The sequence below is a fragment of the Balaenoptera borealis genome (genome assembly GCF_965194805.1).
Source record: "Balaenoptera borealis genome assembly, chromosome: 1".
Classification (NCBI taxonomy): Eukaryota; Metazoa; Chordata; class Mammalia; order Artiodactyla; family Balaenopteridae; genus Balaenoptera; species Balaenoptera borealis.
Window position 1 is genome coordinate 128,856,843 of NC_138860.1, and position 25,760 is coordinate 128,882,602.

Consider the following 25,760-nt stretch of genomic DNA (forward strand, 5'->3'; position numbering starts at 1 on the left):
TTTACAAGAGTGAGATTTTGCTTTATAATCTTTTTGCTACCTGCTTTTTTCAATTAACAATTTCGACTTTTTCAGTTCAACAAACGTTAATTTTATCTCGTATTCATTCTACATTCAGATTTCCCCAGCTATTCCCCCCCCTCCCCAAACGTCTTTACAGCATTCTGTCCAAAGCAGGATCTAATCCAGGGCCAGGCCTTGCATCTGGTGGTTTATGTCCCTCAAATCTCTTCTAATTGACACAGTTCCCTTTTCTCCTAATACTGACCTGTTGTCCTGCAGAATATCTCACTTTCTGGATTTGTTTGGTTCCTTCCCAAGAATATAACTTACATTGTTTCTCTATCTCCTGTATTTCCCATAGGTTAGGTTAAATCTGAATGATTGGTGGATTTCTATTAAACATTTTTGGGCCAGAATACATCCTAGGTATGCTGCATCACATCAGGAGAAACGTAATATCTGGTTGACCCACCATTAGCGATGCTGAACTTGAGTCTGGGATTAGGGTCCTGGTTCTTTTTAATGAGATTCTAGCAAGAACATGACTCTCTCACCAGTTTCCAACCTGGCTCCACTCATTGCTACTCCCTCCTCCACCCCTATCTCTAACCAATCCTCATCCCCCTAAACACCTTTCAAGCAAGAAAGGCAAAAGGGAATAAAGGTAGTAAAAGGCACAGCAACCAGACTAGAAAGTAGAGTCCACTGGCTCCTGTCTCCAACCTCATACTGATTCTACTGCACTGGATACAAGTGGCAGGCTGCATATCTGGGAGCTTATCTCACTCTAGATGCCAGTCTTCCCAGCTGTTGCCAGGGTCAGAATAACTTGGCTTCGGTGTCTGTACACACCACAAGGCAATCTGCATAAGATATGAATGTTCACACAAACAGCTTTCGAAAAAGACATAAGCTCGCACAGAAAGCTGGCTCAACCATCTTGTAAATTGATCACACCAAAAAAAGAACTTGGATGTTCTTACTCTTTGTGCAAAATCTGGGAAGAAGGAGTCAAAATTATATTGTACAATATTCAGACTAGGAGATAGGAGACCTGCTTTATTTGTTTGTTTTGGTTTTTTTTAAACAATAAGACTATGCAAACTTTGTCAAGTACTTTTAACACTCTGAGTTTCCATATTCCTCATCTCTAAAATGCGGATAATAACACTTATAGTGTATAGTTGTGAGGATTTAACTATGTCTATAAAAGCACCCATATTACAGTGAATACCCACTTTCCTCCGCCTCATCTGCTAGGGCTGAGATTGCTGATCTGCTTCCTGCCATGCCCAGCTGTGATCCTGGAGGGGCCTGGGCCGGCAGGTGGAGTTCATGAGTCATATTAGTATATTAGTTCATTAGGTGGGAGAGCTGGGGAAGATCAGAGTAGAAGACTCAAGGCATGGGCTGACCACTGTTATTGTATGAGCTAGCATTTGATTAGAATGGTGCACTGGTGGGCTTTTCAGAAAAACCCTTGTGACATGGGATTTTTTTAATCAAACCTCAAATTTTGTCGCTTTTTAGTATATTGGGGTATTAAAGACTAGTCTTGTCACTTAGGGCCCAGGAACAGTTATGAAGCAGCTAGTATTGGATCTTGACATCTTATTCTCTCTCTCATGCACTAAGCCTTGCACATACATGCTAGTAGTCTAATAAAACCAGTGGGAGATGGCCATTCTCATGATATTCGGAAGCTTTATTTGGTTTTGCAAATGGTAAATCTGGAACCTATATGTCGAATGAAAAAGCTGGGAAGTCAGATAATGCTTATCATCCTGATGAATGTGGTCCAGCATTGCTATTTTTGAAGTGGGGAGGGGGAGAGGAATGTCATACAAAAAAATTTTATGAATAATCTTTAAGTTTGTGGTAAATTTGATAGTACTAGAGGCTAGTAGTTGTGCTGGTTACGAGTGGATTCTGGAGCCACACAGACCTAAGTTTGAATTCCAGATCCCTCACTTGCTAGCTGTGTGACTGTAAGCAAAGATTAGACCCTAAGGTTCACATTGCCTCTGGGAGCCTCAACTTTGCATTTTTTCAGAAGCGAACCGGTTATTGTGACTATAGCAAGGGTTCTTGTGAGTCTTAAATTAGGTAATGTTCATGAAGCATGGCTTCATGCCTAGTAAGTACTCAAAAATCGGTTGCTATTTTAATTATCATTATTATTATCTTTTCCAAGTGAACACAGTTTGTACATATTCACTTTCCCTGGACTCTTTATCACAACTCTGACTCTCAGTGATTTATTATTGTTAGTCAAAGCTTAGACCAAGTGTTGTTATTTCTGCCCATCATGCCTATAGTGGGAATTTTTTTCAATAGCTTTCATTAATGGGTGGCAAGTCTGATAAAGCACCAAAGAATGGGGTATTCATAGAAAGTATTAATATTTTTGTTTAACATATGTATGGGATTATTTGAACCTTAAAGCCTTAGGGTGCTGTCATTGTTCACTATGGAGCTTGCTTCCTTTATTTTCTTTCCTCCAAGTAACCCTGAATTTTACCTTCCAAATTGAATGGGCTGTGCTAATAGCTATCATGTGGAGCTTCTGTTAAAGCAAAAGGCCACACATAATGTGGTTAAAGTGTGGCTGCTGAATTTGAATTACATCTCTTTTCTCTAGTCTACAATGGCTATTCTGCATGTAGTTAAAGGTATTTCATGCATATTAAGTTTCTCGCGACCAATGTGCCTTCTGAGGTCTAAGTAGTAACATAAAGTGAAAGTAAACAAAGTGCCTCATTTTTTGATGCCGAATTTTGCAAGACTGTGCATATATCATCTATTACATTGTACAAGGCATGGACAAAAATGGAAGAGTTAACAGCTTTATTCCCCTACCCCCAAACTCTTACCTCCAGCATTTTCATACAGTCTTTAGACAAAATTTTTTATTGAAATATAGATTTACAATATTGTGTTAGTTTCAGGTGTACAGGAAAGTGATTCTGTTAAATATATATATGTATATATGTATATTGTATATATATATATATGTTCTTTTTCAGATTCTTTTCCATTATAGGTTATTATAAGCATGCAGGTTTTTTTTTACATTTCAAATGTTATCATTTATGATGCTTTATAGTAATGATTTTAAATTATTACCTATTTTATTTTATATCTAGCAGTTTGTATCTCTTAATTCCCTTCCTGCTGCCCCTGTCCCCTCTGGTAACTGCTAGTATGTTCTCTGTATCTGTTTCTGTTTTGTCATATTCAATCGTTTTATTTTTTGTGAAAACATACAGTATGTGTCTTTCTCTGCATGCAGTTTTTAATTTTTAATTTAAGATTAAGTGTTCATTATCAGTGAATTCAGGTATTCACCAGTCCAACTGACTTTGTAATTCTGTGCATTAAAGTTTAAGGACCAGGATTTTTAGGGCAGGGAGAAGTGGGTATTGAGCTCCAGAGTCACCAAGTCCTACAAATAAAGATTTGTTTGCCCTTTGTGCTTTTTCCTAGGAGAACTACCAGCCACTTACTTAGAGGGCAAGAACTATAGTAAGTCATAGTCTGAGCGTTAAGTACTAAGTTAGTCTAAGAATGCTTTATGACAGTCTATCGATAACAAATACACGATTCTTTCAAACTCTAGGAACACCTAAGTATTTGGTTGATAAAGACTAATTGCTGATGAAGACTTTTGGTTCTTTCAAGTGGCTGATTTCTACCTCCTGAAGGGGTTCCCTCTCTTTAGAGTTATAAAAGAATCCCCCACGAAGAGCATCATATAGCTACTGACGCTTCATGACCTCACTTCATCCTATACAAGTTGTTTTCTTCTGGTCCTTCCATCCCAGTTTGTGACTGACACATGTGTCTTCTTTAAATCTCTTTTTCTGATAAAGATCTCCACCATCAGGCTTCTTGGATGTTTCGTGACATTCTGAGTATCTTACCCAGTCCTCTTTGTTTGGTGTCACCTGCCTTGCTCCTCAGTTAGCCCCTGATAGTTGAGTCTTGCTACTCCAAGTGTGGTCTGTGGACCAGCAGCCTGGGTATCACCTGGGAGCTTGCTAGAAATGCAGACTCTCAGGCCCTGCCCCAGACTTATTGAACCAGAATCTGCATTTTCACAAGATTCCCAGTGACTCACGCAAATGAAAGTTTGAGCAGCACTGGCTTCAAGAACTGTTCTTCCTTTATGCATTCTCATTGCCCCTGAGATCTACAAATAAGTACTTTTCTGCTGTGACTTCCTACATTACTTGGGTTCCAAATCCTCAACTAAAAAAATTATCATGTATGTACTTTCCTACCTCTGTTCTCAAAGCCACATTTTGGACTCTTGTGTACTTTAATTTTACCTACGTAGATTCTATTGTTTACTACACTTACGTAGCATTTTATGGTTTTCAAAGTTCCTTCACACAGATTTTGTTAGTAGATCACATATGATCCTATAAAGAGGAGAGGTAGGTAATATAACGTTTTGAAGAGGCTATTTTATAAATTTCCAGTTGTGATTTTTTTTTTAACCTTAGGGGTGAAAAATGTATCAGCAGATTTTTTTTTTCTCCTACCTTACAAAAAAGCAGAAGCCAAGCCTTTCAGGGCTATCAGAAGTCAGTGAGTTGTTCTGATTCAAAATGTATCATGATTCAAAACCATGTTTTACTGCTCAGTGTGATGAAAGTTATATTTTCATTCATAAGTCTTGCCTTCTTAATTAGGATAAAGTAATTAGGCCTATAATAAAATCTTCATCTTTCTGATAAGAATTTTGAGATAAATGAGCCAATGAAGAATAAGCCCTCCACTTCTGGTATCATAGCCTAAGGTGAGAGGGACCACTGAGTACTGCTTCTCCTTGAATGGACACGAGTCAAAGAAAAGGAAAAAGTCCAACATAAGATATTGCCTTGAGACCCTATGCAACTTTCATTCTCCCAGAGAAGATATATATGGGGGAACTCCCTGCTGAATCATGGCCTGGGAAGAACTGTTGGGTTTACATCCCCTGAAAGTACATCTATACTGGGGGAAACACTCCCAGATCCTAAGAGTGTTACACCCAGAAGTTAGGGGTGAATGGGTCAATAGGCATTGCAAGCGGATTTGGCAAGTGGTGCCATTTTTGTCTTTTCTCTTTTGTCCATTCACTCAACATGCACACTCATTCTTAACCTTATGTTTAAGAAAGTGTAACTGTGATTGACAATGTGGGTGAGCTTGGAAGAATTGGAGTGTTGTTGAGGTTAGCCCATAGAAAACATTCTTCAACAGCATCCTGTTTCAAAGAAATTGAGACCTAGAGAAACCCGAGACTTGCGCCCATGTGCTCCATCTCCTCTGCTCTTACGAAGAAGGGGAATCTTCACCCTCTCTGAGGTTAGTACCTCCTCAAAGACCTTGCTATGAAATCCCCCTTCTGCACCATTCCCATCTAGAAACAAACATGCCTTAATATCGGCCACCTGAAGTTTTAAAAAAGCCTCCATTGACCCCCCTCATCGTCTTCCAACTACCTCCCCATTTCTTTGCTTTCTCTCACAGAACACTCCTCAAAAGCATTGGCTAGAGGCACTGACTCCACTCCTCCCTCCCAGCCTCTCATTAACCTTCACCAACTGGAATTATCTCTGCACTACTTCATAAAACAGCTTTTTACCCAAGTTTCCAAAAACTTCTATCTTGTTCCTCTAATGAAAAACTATCCTTTCTCACCTTATTCTCCTTTAGCAGCATTTAACACATGCAGCCACTCTCTCTTTTGAAATACTTTCTTCTTCTCCTTCCGTGATGCCACACTCTCCTGATTCCTCCTGTCTCCTGATATCTCCTCCTCCTCTGCCCATTTACTATCTGATTATTGGAGGGCCCCCAGGACACATTTTTTCTTTCTGTACTCTCCTAGGTGAGTTCATCAGGTCCCATAGTTCTAAAGCCCATGAATATGCTGTTAACTCGTACATTTTTATCTCTGACCCTGATTGCTTTGTCTTGCTCCAGACTTGTTGGTTCAACTTTACATCCCACCAAACCTGCTCTTGTCTCCCTACCTTCCCATCTCTAAGAAGGGCTCTAAACTCACCGTCTCCAGTGCATCACTTCATTCAAGCCACTGTCTGTTATTTACATACTTACAATAGCCTCCCAACTGGTTTTTAAGCTTTAGCCATTGCCCTACTCTTGTCCATTCTCCACTGAAGAATATAACTACAACTTCTGTTCCTAGAATCAAGTAGTGAACTGAGCAAATAACCAACTGCTATTTAAAATTTCAAAGCACAAATGCTGATGATTTAATATTACTTTTCTCTAAAAGGTTAATTTTTGCAGTTTTAAGATTTACTAACAATATTTGATTCTTCAACCCATTTTTTAATTAAAAAGGAAAAGGGAAAAAAACCCCTTTACTATATATAGATATATCTATATCTGTATATATATCTATATCTATATACATACATATATATAATATATCTTTAGCATTGTTAGTTTTATTTTTCATGATAATTTCTACCTAATCTAATTTTACTTGAGTCAAATTGTATTTTCTGTTAAATGTCCGCAGTGTCAAAATGCCTGGGTTAAAATGTTCTGCTGTACTTTTAATTGCTTCTTATTATTTTCTCAGTCAGGATATCAATGTTAGCTAGAGCTGTAGCAATGGAAAATTATTGCTAAAACAGGTTTGACTTCAAATAGAAATTCCAGAAAGCCTAGAGACATCTTGGGGGGAGCAAATGTAAATTTAAGGGAAAAGGACGCATTTCTTCTTCAGGCAAAACATGTTATATAAAGGTGACTTCTGATTCCCTGGGAAAGAGCTCTTCCTTACCTTGGAACTTTTATTTCCCCTGGTAATCCAAGCTGGCTTCCTCTCTCTCCATAGCATTGAGTGCCTCTTGGCACAAACTATTGCCATCAACTATTCCACATCTATGTGAACAAGAGCCTTTGGAAGCAGGAACTGATTAAAATATATAATTTCCTTACAGTATTAAATATGACACCCTTTATTATAGTTTTTGATGGCTTGGTTTAAGTAACTGAAATGTATATATCTCTCATTATTAATTTTTGAAATGGTTTGGACTTTGCCTGCCTAGTCTTTCAAATTACATAGATAAAGTTGGCTTTTCTAGAATGGAGTTCATTTTATTTCCCAAATGTTTTTCTATTTTTGGATTTTCTTGAGGATCAGGAAGGTCGAATGCTATGCACTGTTGAAAGCTATCTGAGTCTTTGGGGGTGTTGATGTGACAACAACAGCAATAAAATATTTTCATAGCACAGTAAGTGTGTGTTGGACACTATTCTAATCGCTTTACGTATGGGAATTTACTTAATCTACCCAACTACTCTTTGAGGTTGGTTTTATTTTCCCCATTTTAAAGGTGAGAAAACTGAAGCATAGGGAGGTTAAGTAACTTGCATAAACAAGCACAGTAAAGATCTGACACAAACTGCATAAAGTTTTCTATTTTAAAAAAGACTTTGTATCTTGCTTTTAACTAAAAACAAACTTTTGATTTCCCCACCTTAGGAAACGAAGTGAGCCTGTAATTTCCCACTGACATATCCTTGCTGCCCATAGATAGATAGAGAATGAAGTCTGAAATATTTGCTAATTATGGATTGATTCCTCCACTTGTTTGGTAGCTACCAAATCCAACAGAAAACTGAAGTGATTTCTCCACATCAGACTGAGACCACAGCTCCGATTCTCTTTCCTGACAGACTGCTTAGTTTAGGTCTTCTCTGTAGCACATGCATGTTATTCCTATAACCGACAAAACTGGTCATTATTGTTAAGGAGTTTGTGAGGACAAACTACATTCAGTCGAGATTTATTAAATGCTCAATCTCTTATTACTTAAACAGGGAAATTACATTTTCCCTCCCATTCCTGCTTTTCTCTGTCTGGCAGCACTGATTCCTCTCAATAGCCTCCCTCATTCCCACTCAGATCCCACATCAAAGATTCTCTTTTGGGTGGTGCTCAGCTTCCTGTATGATTGCTGCAGAAAACCAACGTTCTGAATTTTGGTTGAATGTTCTGTGTACAACCTGTATATCATAACCTCTAGTAGGGTTGCCCTGGTTTGAATTTTATTCCTTCTGTTCCCTCTGTACAGTTTATGAGACTGACTCTGGCTTCCTGGTGGTTCTCCATTCTCTCCACTTTGAATCAAAGCAGTCTGGGTAGGCTGTATTCTGTATTTTCTATCTCTTGATTTTCGGCGGTTGTAGGCATTTTTATTCAACAAGCATTTATTCAGGATCTATCATATGCCAGGTGTTTAGAGCCTGAAGGAACCTTGAGGATCATCTTCAATCCCTTCCTTTTATAGGTGAAGGGTTGAAGTTCAGAGGTTTTAAAGGACTTGCCCCAGATAGTTAGTGCTGGGCAAGTATTAGACCCAGATCTTAGAATCTATGCTCTTTCAACACCATGCTTTTCTGCCCTTACACTTTTTTTTTAATACATTTATTTATTTATTTATTTATTTATTGGCTGCATTGGGTCTTCGTAGCTGCTCACAGGCTTTCTCTAGTTGTGGCGAGTGGGGGCTACTGTTTGTTGCGATGCGCGGGCTTCTCGTTGCAGTGGCTTCTCTTGTTGTGGAGCACGGGCTCTAGGTGCGCGGGCTCAGTAGTTGTGGCTCACGGGCTCTAGAGCGCAGGCTCAGTAGTTGCGGCGCACGGGCTTAGTTGCTCCGCGGCATGTGGAGTCTTCCCGGACCAGGGCTCGAAACCTTGTCCCCTGCATTGGCAGGCGGATTCTTAACCACTGCACCACCAGGGAAGTCCTGCCCTTACACTTTTAATTGGGGGATCTTGGTTGTACCTAGACTTCCATAATATTCTTAAATTTCTCCTAAAAACTTAAAAATGTTAACAAGTGTCCCCTAGCTTTTGTAACCAGAGAGCAAGGATGCCTTATTATGCAAAATGGGTCCTGATTCCTACCTTATGTTTCCAGAGATTCATGATACATGTTTGCATATTAACAAGAGTTCCCACCTATTTATTTCTCTACTTCTGTAGCTACATATTTGCATTTTATCCCAGTTTGGTTTGCTCTTGTAGGATAAGGTGAGAGCAGAGCACTTCAGCACAAGGACAAGGGGTAAGGAGTACGTACTCTGTATAAATTGCATGGCAAGGGCGTCTATAGGCATTTGTAAGGACATACCCTTGACCATTTTTGTAATGCTTGAGAATATTCTGACAAATATGCTACCTGAGCCTGAGTCAGTTCCAGTAGCTGGAGAGATGAAAGGAGTTATAAAAGAATGGAACTATTTTAAGTGCAAGAAATTCCAATCAACAAATCCTTAAAGTTATACTCTTCTTTCTAAAATAATAGTTTCAGATGTAGATAGGTATAAGTATATATTATAGCCTAGGAATACAAAGAGCCCAGAAATTCTTTCTTTCCTCCTGCAACTAAAGGAAATCCTATAATGTTAATTTTTGAGCTTGGCATTCTTTTCCAGGTAACCAGGCCTGCCTTAATGCCAGAGGGTGGAACATTGAGGAATATAATTTTTCTATTCATTGAAGAAAGCTCTTCAGTTAGAACCACCCTTAGCAGAGAAAAAGCTAAGCTACTCAATTTTATTTTTAAACATAGATAAATAGTATCTTAGCAGCTCAGAACTTGCTGAGAAAACTGGATTGCTTAAATGGGAAAGTGCAGTTGGGGTTTGAGAGCATGAGCCGGAAGCAGGGACATGAGTAAGCAACTGGAAAACTTCAGCTGGAAACCTGGTAATTGGTTAATGTGGTTCACCTTTATTTTTCATTCTTTTGGTGAAGCTTTACTTTTCCTTTCTTTACAAACGTAGCTAACGTCTTCGTTTATTGAAAAAGAAAGCTGTTTGTTTTTTTATACTGATGAAACAACAGAACTACATTTAACTGGAAATGTGAAAAAAGAAAGAATAAATTCTTATTTTTATTTTAAATAATAATTGTGTGCCAAAATTATTATTTTGAAATTAAAAATCAACCTCTGATTTAAAGAGACCAATTTAAATTGTTTTCAAAAATGAAATAATAATAATATACCTTCAAAATAGAAAGTTCTATCATGGCAGATTTGCTCTATGAATCAATGTTATCATCTCAATTTTAATCACTGCATTGAAAAGAACAAGTAATTATTTCACACCAGTTCTTTCTTTTCCTTATCCCAGGAACTCCTGAAAGTTTTGATCATCCTTAAAGCCAAAAATACAAAAAATAGTATTATTTTAAAATATTTCTGATGTAATACTTAGCAGGTTATTTATTCTATACCAAAATATACAAGTAGTAAGAAGAAAAGAATTAATCACTCTTGCTTTCTTTGGATGTCTTCCATAAAACCATAAGAATAAGAGAGATGTGTGCCTGCAAGGAAAATTTCCATTGCACTGTAGTTTAGCATTGCTGACAAATTTTAATGTGCATTTAACTGGTTGGTATACTTAATGTTCCATACATAAATGTCCAGTGTTCTAGGATAGATTGTGGAAACAGTAAACATAGGGAATGTTTTCATAGTTACATGTCCCTCAGGAAGCAGAATTCCTTTTGACAATAATAAACAATAATAATGAAGTTCTTGGAATACATTTTCAGTATGTTTGATTTTGAGCATTCAGAATACCAATTTGTCCTGAATTTGTGGGTGTCCTGTGTGTGTATGCGTGCTTGTAAGAGAGGGGGAGCCAAAGTCCATTTTGTTATGATATCAAGGTACGCACTTAAAGTAGTTTTACAAGCACATTTTCCAGAAAAACTGAGTTGATGCTGCCAAAGTCAGAGCTCATTAGGATCTACAGAACAAATAATTACTCAAGTCAGTGATTGTGATAAGAACCTTGACCTGATTGGTCAGATGGTCTTGTTAAATGTGATACTTAGCAGGGGCCTTTTTCTTTTTCTTGGTTACTCTGTCAAATAATTCTGGCTAAAGCAACATGTCCTGATAATATTGACATTTTACTCCAATACCTGACTTAGTGATATACCAGCCTAAATAAATATTCACAAAAAATTGTTAGTTATTTGTTAAACTTTTATAAACCTAGTTAAATGCTCTCCTGCAAATATACAAACCAATGTATTCCTTAAGCATAGGGAATATGATGTAAAAGTGCAATGCAAAAAAGTTGGCTTTTTGTGTAATGAACACATTAGACTGAGTCATTGGCATAACAATCTCTATCGATACTTTAAATATACTAAATATGGCATGCATGCTTATCAAGCTTCTGTAACTCATACCAGTTTCCCCTGTGCTTCATATATTCACTGCATCTTTTTGGGGTGCTTTTAAAAAAATTATTTTGTTGAAGTATAGTTGATTTACAATGTGATGTTGATTTCTGCTGTACAGCAAAGTGATTCGGTTATATACGTATATATACATTCTTTTTCGTATTCTTGTCCATTATGGTTTGTCACAGGATACTGAATATAGTTCCCTGTGCTATACAATAGGACCTTGTTGTTTATCCATCCTCTATATACTAGTTTGCGTCTGCTAACCCCAGCCTCCCACTCTATCGCTCCCCTACCCACCTTCCCCTTGGCAACCACAAGTCTGTTCTCTATTTCTATGTTCACTGCATCTTGATTTACATCATTTCAAGCATTTTTTCCCCTGAAGAATCTGCTGGAGAACCTTGACTGTGCAAACTCTTATCTGTTTTCTGTTCTATTCTTTTTGTATGTTTACTAAGTACTTAAACTATGAATCAGGTATAGTTTCTAGTATGAAACAAAGTAGCTCATAGAATAAAAATCTTTCCTAAGCAATAGTCTAGAATTGTGTGTGTGCATGTGTGTATGTGTGTGAATGTTTAAGAAGCACAGAACTAAAGACAGATTAGGGTAAAAGCCATATTAAATTTTAAAGGCAAGTTGTTTTCCAAAATTTCTGAAGTTCTGGAGTAGGTTTTCTGGAAGCTATGTGCGACATTACTTATTGAATCATATTTGTTGGTTTTCTAATGAGATTTGAGAACAGGGTTAAATTCAAATTAGTAAGAAAGATAAAACTAGCTTATTTGAACAAGTCTTTAAGCTAGCTCTGACCGTATTTACACATCTTCCTCCTGTGTGATTCACTATTTTCTTGACACACTGAATTTCTCCATCTCAGGTTTTCCTTTCTTTACCCACTGGGCCCAGGCTCTCACCAAGTCTAGCTCAAATGATACCTCCTTAATTTGAAGGCTTTCTTGGTGTCTTCAGCTGAATGTGAGCTGTCCTTCCATCACATTACCTGAGGTCTTTGTACTCTCCTTCCAGAACTCTTGGAGTTCTTGCCGAGTTACAATATTGGTGTGTTCCCACTTCTACAGTGCAATTTCCTTCTCAAGAGGAGCACTGTTTCTTATCCATCTTGACCCTCACAGTGTAAGTGCTCAGTGAAATAAAATCAGTTCTGTTCAGTACTCAGAGAAAACTGTTCAGAGGTCGAAATCAACTTAAAGGGAAGTTTTTGGTCAGGACACATATTTTAAGGGCTCTTTGTCAGTGAATAGTATCCCAGGTTGCCTGAGCCTCTAAGTTCAGGAACTCTTGGAGATGAGATTTGTGAAGGCACTTTTGGTCATTTTGGCAGCTGGAAAGGCACCAGAAGCTAAAGACAAGAGAGGAAGATGTAAAGGTGATCCTTTCCTTTCTCTAAATTCTCACTGGTAAGATAAAGGAAGACAGAGTGAGTGGCATGGGTGTGGGAATTAAAATTGAGCTGCGTTTTTAGGAAATCAATAGGGAAGGAGAAGGGAAATTTTTTATTGAGGACCTGTGATGTGTCAGACATTTTACATATGATATTTAAAGTAAAACTGTAATAATCATAATCATAATGCTTTCTCATGTTCATGGAAATATACTTTTTATAAATGATTTCACATCATGATCTCATTTGATTTTTCAAGCCGTGACTTAGGTGGTGTATCGATTATATCCTTCAACAGGCAACTAAGATATAAAAAGGCAAAATGTATTCAGAGTTACATATAGAGTCAAAGACACAAGACTTGAATATAAACTTTCTGTTTCTTGTTTAACTCTCTTTCTACTACATCTTTATATGTTATAAAACCCAACAATGTAGTTTATAAGTGTTTTATACAGTTGTCTTTTAAATCAGTTAAGAGCCTTTTATTTTTTCATGTGCATCAACACTGGTTTTATTTTGGGAAATATTTTATTGTGGGAAATTTTTGTTTATTAAACACAGAGAATACCGTAATTTAAAAGTTTTGACTAAATATATATTGCTAAATAAATAAACACATCTTACTAACGTCTCACTTCTGACTCTAACTGATAACAGAGTGGGGAAAAGTGGACATTAGGAAGTAGATATACTTGTAATAACCTATAATGGAAAAGACTCTGAAAAAGAATATATATGTATATATATGTATATATGTGTGTGTGTGAGTGTGTATATATATATGTATATATATAGATAAAACTGAATCACTTTGCTGTACACCTGAAACTAACACAACATTGTAAATCAACTATACTTCAATAAAAAAAGAAGTAGGTATAGATTTCAGAGGTAATGGGGAAATGTTTCTCAGTCATCTACTCGTGGAGGACGGTAGCAAACTCTCCTTGGACTGGTGTCATCTTGGCATAGAAAAGATGTCCCAAACAACGTTTTACTTGAGTACATAGGGTAACCTAATAGACCTGAGTCAAAAATAAATGTCTTAGAAATTCTAAAGAGTTCCTAGAAGAAAGAGAAGACCTAGGAGGTTTTAGTTAAGAGCTCGAGTTGGCTGGACCACTGGCTGATCATTGGATTTTGAAAGCTCTTCTAGCTACCTTAAATCAGGTATCATCCCATTAATCAGGAAGCCTTGGGAATGATTGGGATGGGGCTGTAACCTGAGTTATCTTCAAAATGCCTAAAGTACCCACCTGTGCACAGCTGTGTAGACCTCTGCATAAAGCTGCTCTAAAGGATGCTATCTGCATCCTCTAAGAGCTTTTTCCTGTGGCCCTGGGATGATCAGGGGAATTTATGGCTAAAGTAACAGACAGCTGCAGTGATTCTACAGGTAGAATCTGTATGTGTTCTTTAGAGGTAGAAACTGCTCTAAAATCCCTCTAAAATATTTCACTTATTTAAAAAAAATAGTAGTGGGAGGAAAGGTCATATGTTAATTTACAGGCCTTTGGGGTGAATAAAATGTGAAGGAAGAATCATCCTTAGAAAAGTGTAGCAAATCTTGCCCTATATTATTTCTTCTTTATGAACGTGAGGCTAGAGGTGGCACCCATCCTTGGCTGCCGCAGCGGTAGGAAACGGCTATTGGCAGGATCATCACTGAAATAACCCAAGTGACTAGGAAGCACTTGAGAAGTGTACACATTCCTTCTGGCTGTGACTTCATCTTCATTGTCTCCTCTGCGGAAAGCAGGTTTGAAATCTGGCATTGAAATCTGGCGGGCAGTCAGGCTTTTAAAATGTGAAAGCAATCCCAGTCTCCCAATTCCTCCCGCCCTACCCCTTTCCCCCTGGGATTGACACATATACATTATTGATACTATGTATAAAATAGCCAACTGATGGGAACATATTGTATAGCACAGGGAACTCTGCCTAATGCACTGTGATAACCTAAATGGGAAGGAAGTTCAAAAGGGAGGGGATATCTGTATGTGTATGGCTGATTCATTTTGTTGTGCACTGGAGGCTAACACAACATTATAAAGCAACCAATTAAAATCAATTTAAAAAAATGTGAAAGCAGGGCACTTCTTAAGTCAATTTTATGATGCGTTCTGGCCAATAGTTGCATGTGTAGCATTATGAAAAGCCTAACTGGCATCAGTCTGTGTTAGAGAGTGAATAAAAAGTAACTGTATGATGACTAATGTAGTCAAAATATTACTATATTTTGAGTCAGAGAAGTGACTTGCTGAGATAACACAGATTTTGCAGCTGTAATCAAGGTCATAGCTGGTTTCTTGGTAGATTCACTAAATGGACTATTTGAGTCTTTGGATTTGAACTACCAGAGTCTCTGAAGTAATATGGGTATCCTCTGTGGGACTTTTTCTTTGGAAAAAGTAGAATTTTATTTTCCATGTTTGTGAGTTTGGGTGTGTTTATATGTGTGCCTGAGAAAGAGCATATGTACAGCTGTATGGATTTCGTAAACATAATGATAAGGGGAAAAGACAACCCCCCTCCCATTCCATTTACGTAAAGCCAAAAATAACCAAAACTAAATTATATTATTTAGGAATACATAAGAGATGATAAACTACAAGAAAAACAAGGAAATGATTATCATAAAACTAAGGGCAATGATCACCTCTAGCAAGGAGGTAACTGCTTGGTATTTCATATATGACTACCATAATTTATTTATCTTCTCTACTTTGGATGGACATTGAGTTGTCTTAAATTTTTGGCTATTACAGATGTTGCTGCCATGAATATTATTGTACATGTATCTTTATACATACAGGCAGTAGTTTGGGATATTATACTTAGGAGTAAAATTGCTCGGTCATAGGGTCAGATCATGCCAAACTTTTCCAAAAGTGGCTCTACCGATGTTCATTCTCACTGACAGTGTATGAGATCCCATTACTCCACATCTTTGTCAACATCATCTTATCAAGCTTTTTACTTTTTGCAAGTGTTTTGGGGTTATATAGTTATTTCTTTTTTGTGGTTTTCACTTATATCTGCTTAATTATTAACAAGATGGAATATTACTTTATTATTTATTGACCATTTGGATTTCCTCCTCTGAAGTTCCTACCCAAGTCCTTTGCTCACTTTTCCATTAAGCTTTTGGCTGGTCTTTTTCTCTTTAACAGTAGGAGTTCGTTATATACTCTGGGTATCAGTAATTCAATGTTATAGGTGTGATTAGTATCCTCTGTGAATGTCTTATCCCTCTTTTTAGTGAGTCTTTTGATAAACAGAATTTCTTATTTTTGTTGCAGTTAAATTTATCATTTATTTCCTTTATGACTAGTACTTTTTGTGCTATTGCTTAATAAATCCTCTGTCTGAGGCTTTATGATTTTATCTTTCACTTTAAGTTTTTCTGGAATCGATTTTTGTGTCTGATGTGAGGTAGGGGGTTCAAGTTTATTATTATTTTTTTTCTTTGTGGATATCCATTGTCCTATCATATTTACTGAAAAGAATGTACACAGAAAAGGGTTTTTTGGGTCTGTTTTATCATAGTATTTGAAATACTGAGAAAGTATGTCAAAATCTTCTACTATGATTGTGGATTTGTCTGTTTTTCCTTGCAGTTCTATACATGTACACTTAAAATTTTATTAATTGCCTGTGTTACATCTTCCTGGTTAATTGGACCTTTTATCATTATGAAGTGACCCTTTTTATTGCTAGTAATGCTTTTTACTATAATCTCTGTTTTCAGAGATTACATACAACTCCTTTCTTTTGGTTATTATTTACATGCCGTATCTTTTTCCATCCTTTTGCCTCAACTTTTTTCTATCCTTATTTTTTGGATATACATATGGCATATAGTTGGATTTTTTTAATCCAGTATGACAATTTTTATTTCTCACAGGCACATCTAGTCCATTTATATTTAATGTAATTGTCATTATATTTGAGTTTATATATGTCTTAGTCTGCTACAACAAAATACCATAGACTGGGTGGCTTAAACAACAGATATTTATTTCTCACAATTCTGGTGGCTGGGAAGTCCAAGATCAAGGTGCTGGCTGATTTGGTTCCTGGTGAGAGCCCTCTTTCTGGCTTGAAGATGGCTGCCTTCTCACTATGTCCTCACATGGCAGAGAGAGCTGGCTCTGGTCTCCCTTCCTCTTCTTATAAGGACACTAATCCCATTGTGGGGGTCCACCCTCATGACCTCATCTAAACCTAAGTATCTCCCAAAGACCCTTCCTCCAAATACCATCATATTCGGTGTTGGGACTTCAACATATGAGTTTTGGGAGGACACAAACATTCAGTCCATAACAATATACGTCACTTTATATACGTACGTATCCCCTTCTTTTCAAAAGTTCCCTTCACGTCACTTTGCTTTTATGAAAGACCTAAAACAGGTACTAAAACATTAGTACCTGTTTTCATTAACTGAAAGAAATTGGAAGAGGATTTTCGCTTTTACAAAAACAGTGAAAAGTGAAAATAGCATTCAGCATTTGTTTTGCAGCGCAGCCAGTGTAGAGGCAGCACACATTCCAGGGGGCAAGAGTGGCACTGCCAAGCTCCTTCCCCAGGAACTATACACTCAGTCTCAGCATCAAGCTGCCATAGCTTTAGAGTATATCTGTAAGCATCTGTGCTTCATCTCAATTTATTTTGTGCATCTGTTAGCAAGATGTGTCCTAAGGTAATTGCTTCTTTGCTTTACCCCGTTTTGGCTTATGAAAGGTTTCATAGAATTTTGGATAGTGGGGGAAACCTGTATTGTGCTTTCTCATTGCCCTGTCTTTTTTTTTTTAAATAAATTTATTTATTTACTAGTTTTTTTTTTGGCTGTGTTAGGTCTTCATTGCTGCACGTGGGCTTTCTCTAGTTGCAGCGAGCAGGGGCTTCTCACTGTGGTGGCTTCTCTTGTTGTAGAGCACGGGCTCTAGGTGCACGGGCTTCAGTAGCTGTGGCACGTGGGCTCAGTTGCTCCGCGGCATGTGGGATCTTCCCAGACCAGGGCTCGAACCCGTGTCCCCTGCATTGGCAGGTGGATTCTTAACCACTGCGCCACCAGGGAAGCCCGCCCTGTCTGATCTATAATGATTTTTCTTCTCTTTCTTATCTGATTTTGGATTGGCTAATTTTTCTTATTCCGTTTTCTTCCTATATTATTTTCAAAGTAATATATACTGATTCTGCTTTTTAAAAATTATAGCATGCATACTCATTAAAGTTTAAAATTCATTAATATTTTACCTGCTATTTATACAAGAAGCTTACAATACTTCAACTCTTGGATTACATTCTATTATTGTTGTAATTTTCTCTTGTTTTATTTAACCCCACAGACTTTATTATCATTGCTTTCTATAGCCACTGATTGTTCTCTTCCTCCCTTCATAGGTCTTCACACTACATTTCTTCTTTAATCAAAGACCTTCCATCTGTCTCACTGTTACTTCTCTCAGAAATACATAATATATTTTAGTGAGATGCTGCTGATGGCAAACTTTCTTGCTTTTTTTTTCCCCTAAAAGTCTCTCTATTTCACCTTTTATTGGGGAACATGTTTTCTCTAGATATAGGGATACTAGATATCGAATTCTATGTTAGCAATTATTTTCTTTCATTGCCCCTCTCCATCATCTCTATTCTCTTTTTCTGGAAATCTGATTTGACATATATTAAAACTTCTCACTCTGTACTTAGTGTATCAACTATTCTTTAATATTTTTCATTCTTAGTTTCTCTGTGCTGCATTCTGAATAATTTATTTTTACTTACTTTCTAGTTTGCCAGTTGCCTCTTCAGCTGTGTCTAACCTGATGTCAAACTTATTCACTAAGTTTTACATTTCATTTACTGTATTTTTCACTTCCAGATTCAATTTGATTCATTTTCAAATCTGCTGGGTAATTTTGCATTTTGTATTTCTAGCACGGCAGATTATTTAGGCAAATCCTTGTCCTGAATGCTAGATTTCCCTTCCCTAGTTTTTCACTCCCTCCTCTAAATCTGCCCAGAATGTCTAAGAAATAAACCCCCAAACTTGTCTTTTGACATTGAGCTCACAATATGTTCAGTCTCTTTGTGAAAAATCCATTTTGTGAGCAAAAAAATTTCATGAGCATTTCTGTCTCACATACGCTCCATAGAATTTACAAGTATAAAACCCAGTCTATTTTATCTTTGACTTGATTCAAGGAGACAGGACTCCAGGAAGGAGTGAGATAAGCCCCCAGGCATCCATTCCAAGGGATTGTCTTGTTCTGTAACACACCCCCACCCACTACCCTGAGAAAGAAGAAAGAATATCAATCTCTCTCTTTTGTTCTCTCTCTGAATAGAGGCGACAGTTTAGAATGGGTCATGAAGTAGGTTGTGTACCCCTGCTGTCTGCTATTCCCCTGATGGTCATTATAAGTGACTAGTTTGACTGATTGGTGAAAGACCATAGTTTACCACAATTTTCCCTCAATTATCCTATAAGTAGAGGCATCCACATGATACAGATTCTAATAGTGTACTCCACCTGCAGTTTTTATTAGTTGGATTGTGATGCCTTGTGGGTAGAAATTATGTGCTAAAACACGTTTTCTTTCCAACATTTCAGGCCCACGAATAGGGATGTTTTTCTAGTGATTATGATCTTCCATCTTCTTGAGTTGTGGCAAAAGTCAGAGTTGATAAGCAGTTTAATTTTGGTCTCATCAATAACCTGTGGACGATATGAGGAAGTAGGAGAGATATTATCACCAGCTACCAAACTGCTTTATGCAATTGTGATAAGTTGACCACTTCTTGCTATTTTTCTTTAGTGTTTATTCTTAAGTTCAACAGAAAGTCTTGTACTCAACTATAACTTTTTTTTTTTGTCATAAGAACCAAAAGAAATTTATTTACAAAATTTCTGACTTGACTGGTGGTGAGAAGCAAGAAACCATCAACTAAGACCCCACTGATAGTGTTCAAGCCAGTTCACACAAGAGAACAACCATTGCAGCTCCTGATGATTAGGCCAGAAAGATGTCCTTCTGCATGTCCTTCCAGTGAACAAGGAGATACATTTGACCACAGGGGCCTGTGTAAGTAGCATCATGGTACTTGTAGGCTCAGTTGAATCACAGCTTCTAGAGTGCTGTTACCTGTCTACCTTACATAGCTGTTTCACCACTTTTCTTGATTTCTTTGTAGGCTTCTTTCTCTTTTTCTCCTCCTTTGTTGGTTTTCTCCTTTTCTCCTTCTCTGTTGACTCCTTTATCTTCTTTTCCTCCATTGTTGGCTCCTTTCTCTTCTTCTTTGTCCTGAACACTAGTGTAAACTGCTTTGTTATAACCTTCCCGGTTCCTAGCAATTTCAATGGCAAAAAATTGTATCCTGGGTGCAAAGATGGTGTTTTCCTCAGTGTACCCCTGAGAACAGTTCAGTCGCAGCAAAGTACCATAGTTGAAGTCTTTTACAATCCCATCAAACTTCAAACAGAATGGTCTCCACTTTTTGTAGTAGACTTCAGCATGCTGCATTGCTCTCATGGCCCAAGCCATCTCAATATCAGGATCGTTGCCGTAAGACTCGGCTTGGAGAGAAACAGCGTGCGCCACAGACGTCAGTCCCCGGAAACCTCATCATTTCCACTGGTCGCCTCCATGTTGCAGCCCACAAGGCGTGGCTCCAGTTCTCCGGAAATGACGTTTTGCGTGCTCCTTCCGCAGTTCCCCAACTATAACTTTAAAGATAATTTTCTCCTTTTTTTTTTTTTACAAAAGTTAATGTCTGTATTTATATAATGATGAAAACTATCATTTTCCCTAACCTTTATTCATTTACTGTGCTACTGCCTGAACTCTGTAGATGGAAAGGCAAGATGAAGTCACTTATTTTTATTTTTAGGGTGAGTAAATATGCTCTTCATTTCCTATCTCTGGTTGTGAAATTGTTCTTATAATTTTTAGGAGGTAGAGGAATAGGGAGGGACTGGCATGATAATGAAATGTATAACCTATGAAACTGGAAGAAAATATGGAGTTGCTTTAGTATAATTAGAGTATGTCATGGGTCTTTTTTTTTGTTTTTTTTTGAGTGCCACATGTTGAGCAATAAAATACAAATATGGCTAGAAAGAAATATTAGAAAACCCAAGCTGAATAACCTTCAAACTCAATTCATGTTCTTGTTTGCTTCCAGACTCTTTTTAAATCAATATTGATTCAGAATTTTATTTATTCTGAGAAGATGTGTGATTATCCAATAATTCATGGCTGTTCTATAGCACAAATTCACTGCTTTGTCACAGTAGTCAAGAAAAATCATTTTTTCAGAAGTGCATTTCCAATGCCCCCAAACGTGCATCTTTCAGCACTGCCTATAAAATCAGTCTATTAAGACGCAGCCTGAGTGCTTTATGTATGTTTTCTTTTACCTGCTCAGTGGAAATGAGGTTGCTTCTTTTAGGTATTACTTCTAAGGTTGGCATTCTAACTAAATGTTAACAATTTGTGTTCATATAGGGCAGACTGTTTCAAATGATGATGCAAACTATTTAGAAACCAACGCTGTGAGTAGAAAAACCTTTCTTAAAGTAGGAGATTTGACATTCTGGTGTAACATAGGGTGATTTATCATCCATATGTTTAGGAGGTTACTCAGACTGGGAGAAAAACCACCATTATAAGGTCATGATACCATGGTATTGTTTGGTTTGAGTCAATGCTGAAGGAGTCTCATTTCCATTTCCATTAATCTTGCCATGTCCAGTGTGAGGTCATGTTTCTACTCAAGATGAGTTTCTGGAATGCACATCATTTTCTGCATGAGGCATTGCCATCACTAGGTGATGAAGCATGGTACCATGCCCTTTCTTTCACCCCCACCAAATGCATTCCTCTGCAGTGCTTCTGGAATTGCCTCATCGTCTCTCACTGCTACAGCCTCAGTCAGGCATCTACCATCTTATGTCTGAAATATGATAGCAATCTTCATGTTGGTGCGTCTGCCTTAACTTTTCTATTTCCTCTGCATCAAGCAGAAACAAAAACACATGACGGTTGGGTTACTTTCTCAGGGGACTTGAGGGGCTTTGTACATCCTCCTCCAACTCCCGATGATATACATCATTCCCCTAACTGCTCTCCTCCCCCAGACATAGCTCTTCGCTATGGCTCAGTATGTGCTTTTGTCCAGCTTTCCCATGTGCCACAAAATTCTGTCCTTTAAGCAGGCTCAAAATTCCTCTCCTCCAAAAAGTGATTCCATAAATGTCACACCCATCTTAGTCATTGAAACCATTTAGAATTGTTGGTGTCACTTATAGCCAATGTGACAATTCAACCAAAGTTGAGTTGCATCGATTCTGCACAGATCAACTTTGGTTATAAAGGTGATTTACATATCCTTTACTATTTTCCAGTTAGATGGTCACCCCGAAGGCAGAAATTGTTTCGTTCTTTTTCATTTTTTATTTTTTGCTACTATCATTCTATAAATGACAAAATGGAAGTTCAGAGAGAAAAAAGCAATTCTCTCAAGATCATACAGCTTGTAGGTAGCAGAGATGACATTTGATACTAGGTAATTTGATACCAATTTTTAAAAAAAATCTCATTAATAGGTTTTTAATATGATTTTTTAAATTAATTAATTAATTTTATTTATTTTTGGCTGCGCTGGGTCTTCCTTGCTGCGTGCGTGCTTTCTCTAGTTGCGGAGAGCGGGGGCTACTCTTCGTTGCAGTGCGTGGGCTGCTTATTGCGGTGGTTTCTCTTGTTGCAGAGCACGGGCTTCCGTAGTTGTGGCTTGCGGGCTCTAGAGCGCAGGCTCAGTAGTTGTGGTGCAGGGGCTTCGTTGCTCCGCGGCCTGTGGGAACTTCCCGGATCAGGGGTTGAACCCTTGTCCCCTGCATTGGCAGGCGTATTCTTAACCACTGCGCCACCAGGGAAGCCCAGATACCAATTTTTATGCACCGGTATGAGATACTGTCTCCCTTACTTCCTTTGTTAACTCCTACTGATCTTGACATTACAAATTGTATGGTAAATTAGTGTTAGTGATAGGGAGAGTAATTTTTTTTCCATAAGTGCATTTTAAGGAGTCTATTAACTTGCTTTTAATCCAAGTTGAAATCTATCTAAAATAATTACCTGATGATTGTCAAGATTGCTCTCCTATTTGTATTTTTATAACCTAAATTAAAGATATGAGAGTTCAAAATTACATTGACATTCTTTTTAAACTTACTCTATAAACATTTATTGAGTGCCTGTTATGTATATATTGATACCAGGCACCAAAGTAGGTAATAGCAATAGAGCAATAACCAAGGTCTAGTTTCTGCCCTGTAGGAACTATCAATCCAATAGGAGGATAGTCGTGTGTATTAGCTTCCTCTGCTGCTGTAATGAATTACCACTAATGAGGTGGCTTAAAAATCACACAAATGTATCTTATAATTCTGGAGGTCAGAAGTCCAAAATAGGTCTCAGTGGGCTAGAATCAAGGTGTCGGCAGGGCTGCGTTTTTTCTAGAGACTCAATGGGAGAAGCAGTCTTCTTACATTTCCAGCTTCTAGAATTTGCCACATTCTTTGGCTCATCACCCGCTTCTGTCATCAAAGCCAGCAATGTCCAGTCAGGTTTTTCTCATCTTGAGTCACTCTGACCTTGTTTCCATTGTTGCACCTCCTTCTTTGACTCTTCTGTCTCCCTTTTCCCCACTTAAGGACTCTTATGATTATATTGGGCTCACCTAGATTATCCAGGATAATCTCCACATCTCATGGTTCTCAACTTAATTAAATCTGCAAAGTCCCTCTTGCCATGTAAGGTAACATTCACAAATTTTGGCATTAGGACGTGGGCATCAGTCTACCACTGCATATAAACAAACACCTTGTTGGTACAGTGTATCAAGTGCAACAATGCAAATAATAGAAGTATGTATGTCTCAGAGATGAATGGAATTAGTTACCATGGGGTGGGGTTATATGAAAGTTCTCAACATTGGTCTCCAAAGTGGGCTCCACTTACTGGCACAATGGCCAGTAGAATGTCTTTAGTCCTTGTTCTCCTTGACAATGAGTGGGAAGTTTGTAAGGGGAACTGTAGGCTTCCTTTAACCATTGCCAAGGGAACAAAGAAGGGAAAGTCATATTATTCAAAGGGCAGTATGCAAAATACCTGATTTTTGGAGGGGAACCATAGCAGTACAGATTGGCTAAAAGATCAAGTTAAAGTGAAGGGTGGTAGGAGATGAGTCTGGTGAGATGGGCCAGGTGGAGAAAGGCCAGATGTGCTGGGCTGAGAAGTCGAAACATCATCCTGTAAGAAATGGCAAAGAACATGGCTCCTTATCCTTTGTTGAGACTTAGAGGAAAGAGAACCCTTTCCTTGTAAGAAATGACAGGCCCTTATTTATGGACACAGCATCTTAAACATGTTTGAAAAATAAAGTAAAACAAGTATTTAATTATTCACAATTCTCCACTGACTGTTGTTGAATATTAAAGCAAGACAATTTTGTATGACACTATTTTCCCATGCTTGTTGGAAAGTTACCTGATGTGCTTGCTCATAATAGTTCTAAGTTCCAGGATACTTATTTACCCCACCTTAGTTCTCCCTTCACTAAGTCACATTAGATCCTCTGAAGGAGACTACCTGAATGAATAAAATTAAATGTCTCAGAATTTTGCTTTTAATAACTGATCAATGGTAGTTATATTGTCATTTAAACAGATTGCATTTAAGAAAGAAAAGAGTCTTTCTAAGCATGACTGGCTGCTTTATCTTGACATTTTCATTCAACAGAGTCATGTGCAATCAGCACCCATGAACTGAATTAATTACCTGGACTGTTTTTCGTAATATTCATGAATTATTTCTAGTAAGAAAAAATTGCATTGTATGCATGCAGTATAAACTGTTAGCTACAATAACAAATGTGCAACTGTCTGTAATGAATATTTTTTAGTGATTGTATTGTCACAATAATTTTGGTGATCAGAGAGTCATAAGAACTGAAGAAGCTTTTAAAATGATTACCTAATCTTAATTTCTTTTTCTTTAATTGAGAAGTATGAATTGCATTTAATTAGCTAAGCTATGTGATAGTGAAGCATTGTAGCTCTTTTTACTTAGCTGGCCCCTCAGTCTATTTATTCCAGAGATGCAATTAGAGCACATGAGAGCCTCAGAAAAAGCGATGCCCTGTATTGATTTCAGGAAATAAAAAATTTGCATGACAATACAAATTCTGTCAGCACATGGGGCAGGCTGAAGTCATCACTTTCCAGCTGCCATTACTATATGAAATCAGCTAAATCTTATCATTTGACTGTGGTCTTAGTGTATTTGCAACTGAAATATAAGGTAGCCAGAATTTACAGTCAAAAAGTGTCAGCTTTTCAGATTTGACAATAGCATTTCATTTATACTACAATCCACTTTTTCACTTTGTGAGGTGCAAATCACACCAAAATTAGAAGCCAGACTAGACACTTTTAAACCAGTTTTTCCCATTTTTATGTAAAAAGCAAATAATTACAGGATCAATATAAGTTTTTAACCTCTTTCAATATATCTCCTCTCCCCACTCATCTATGGAATTTCTCTAAGATCACTATTGAGAAATTCACTGCCAGGTAGCTCAACACAGGCTTTGGGATCAGACCATCTGCCTTTGAATGCCATCTCCACCCCTTATTAGCTGAGTGAGCTAGGACAAATTAGCTTATCCTCTGTGACTCAACTTCCTCATCTATAAAATTGAAGGATAACAATGGCATACATCACAGAATTATTGATAGCATTAAATGATATAATAAATATACCAGTGCTATTGTATTGCACAGCTCAAGGGGGTACAATTCACACTGTGTTCTATGTGGAATTGTGAAAAATGACATATCTGTGTGTAAATCACTTAACAGCAGTTCCTGGTACAAATAAGCATTCATTTAATAATCATTTTTCTGTGGAATTTATAATCCTTCTTTCTTGAAATTCTTGAGCTTTTTTGAATATCACTTTTCTGCTTCTCTTTCTGTAACTGTTATCTCTTACCCTTAATTGTGGTATTTCCCAAAGCTCATACACATCTG

At 37.5% G+C, this 25,760-nt stretch overlaps 1 protein-coding gene and 1 pseudogene across 3 annotated transcripts in view; one reads left to right on the forward strand and one right to left on the reverse strand.

The window, feature by feature from the left end:
- Positions 1–25,760, forward strand: part of SLC44A5 (solute carrier family 44 member 5) — a 356,753-nt gene that overhangs the window by 163,950 nt on the left and 167,043 nt on the right. The gene's annotated exons all lie outside the window — the stretch shown is intronic.
- Positions 8,316–22,427, reverse strand: LOC309611436 (annotated as a pseudogene). The gene has a single exon. The product of its transcript is annotated as an uncharacterized misc_RNA (transcript).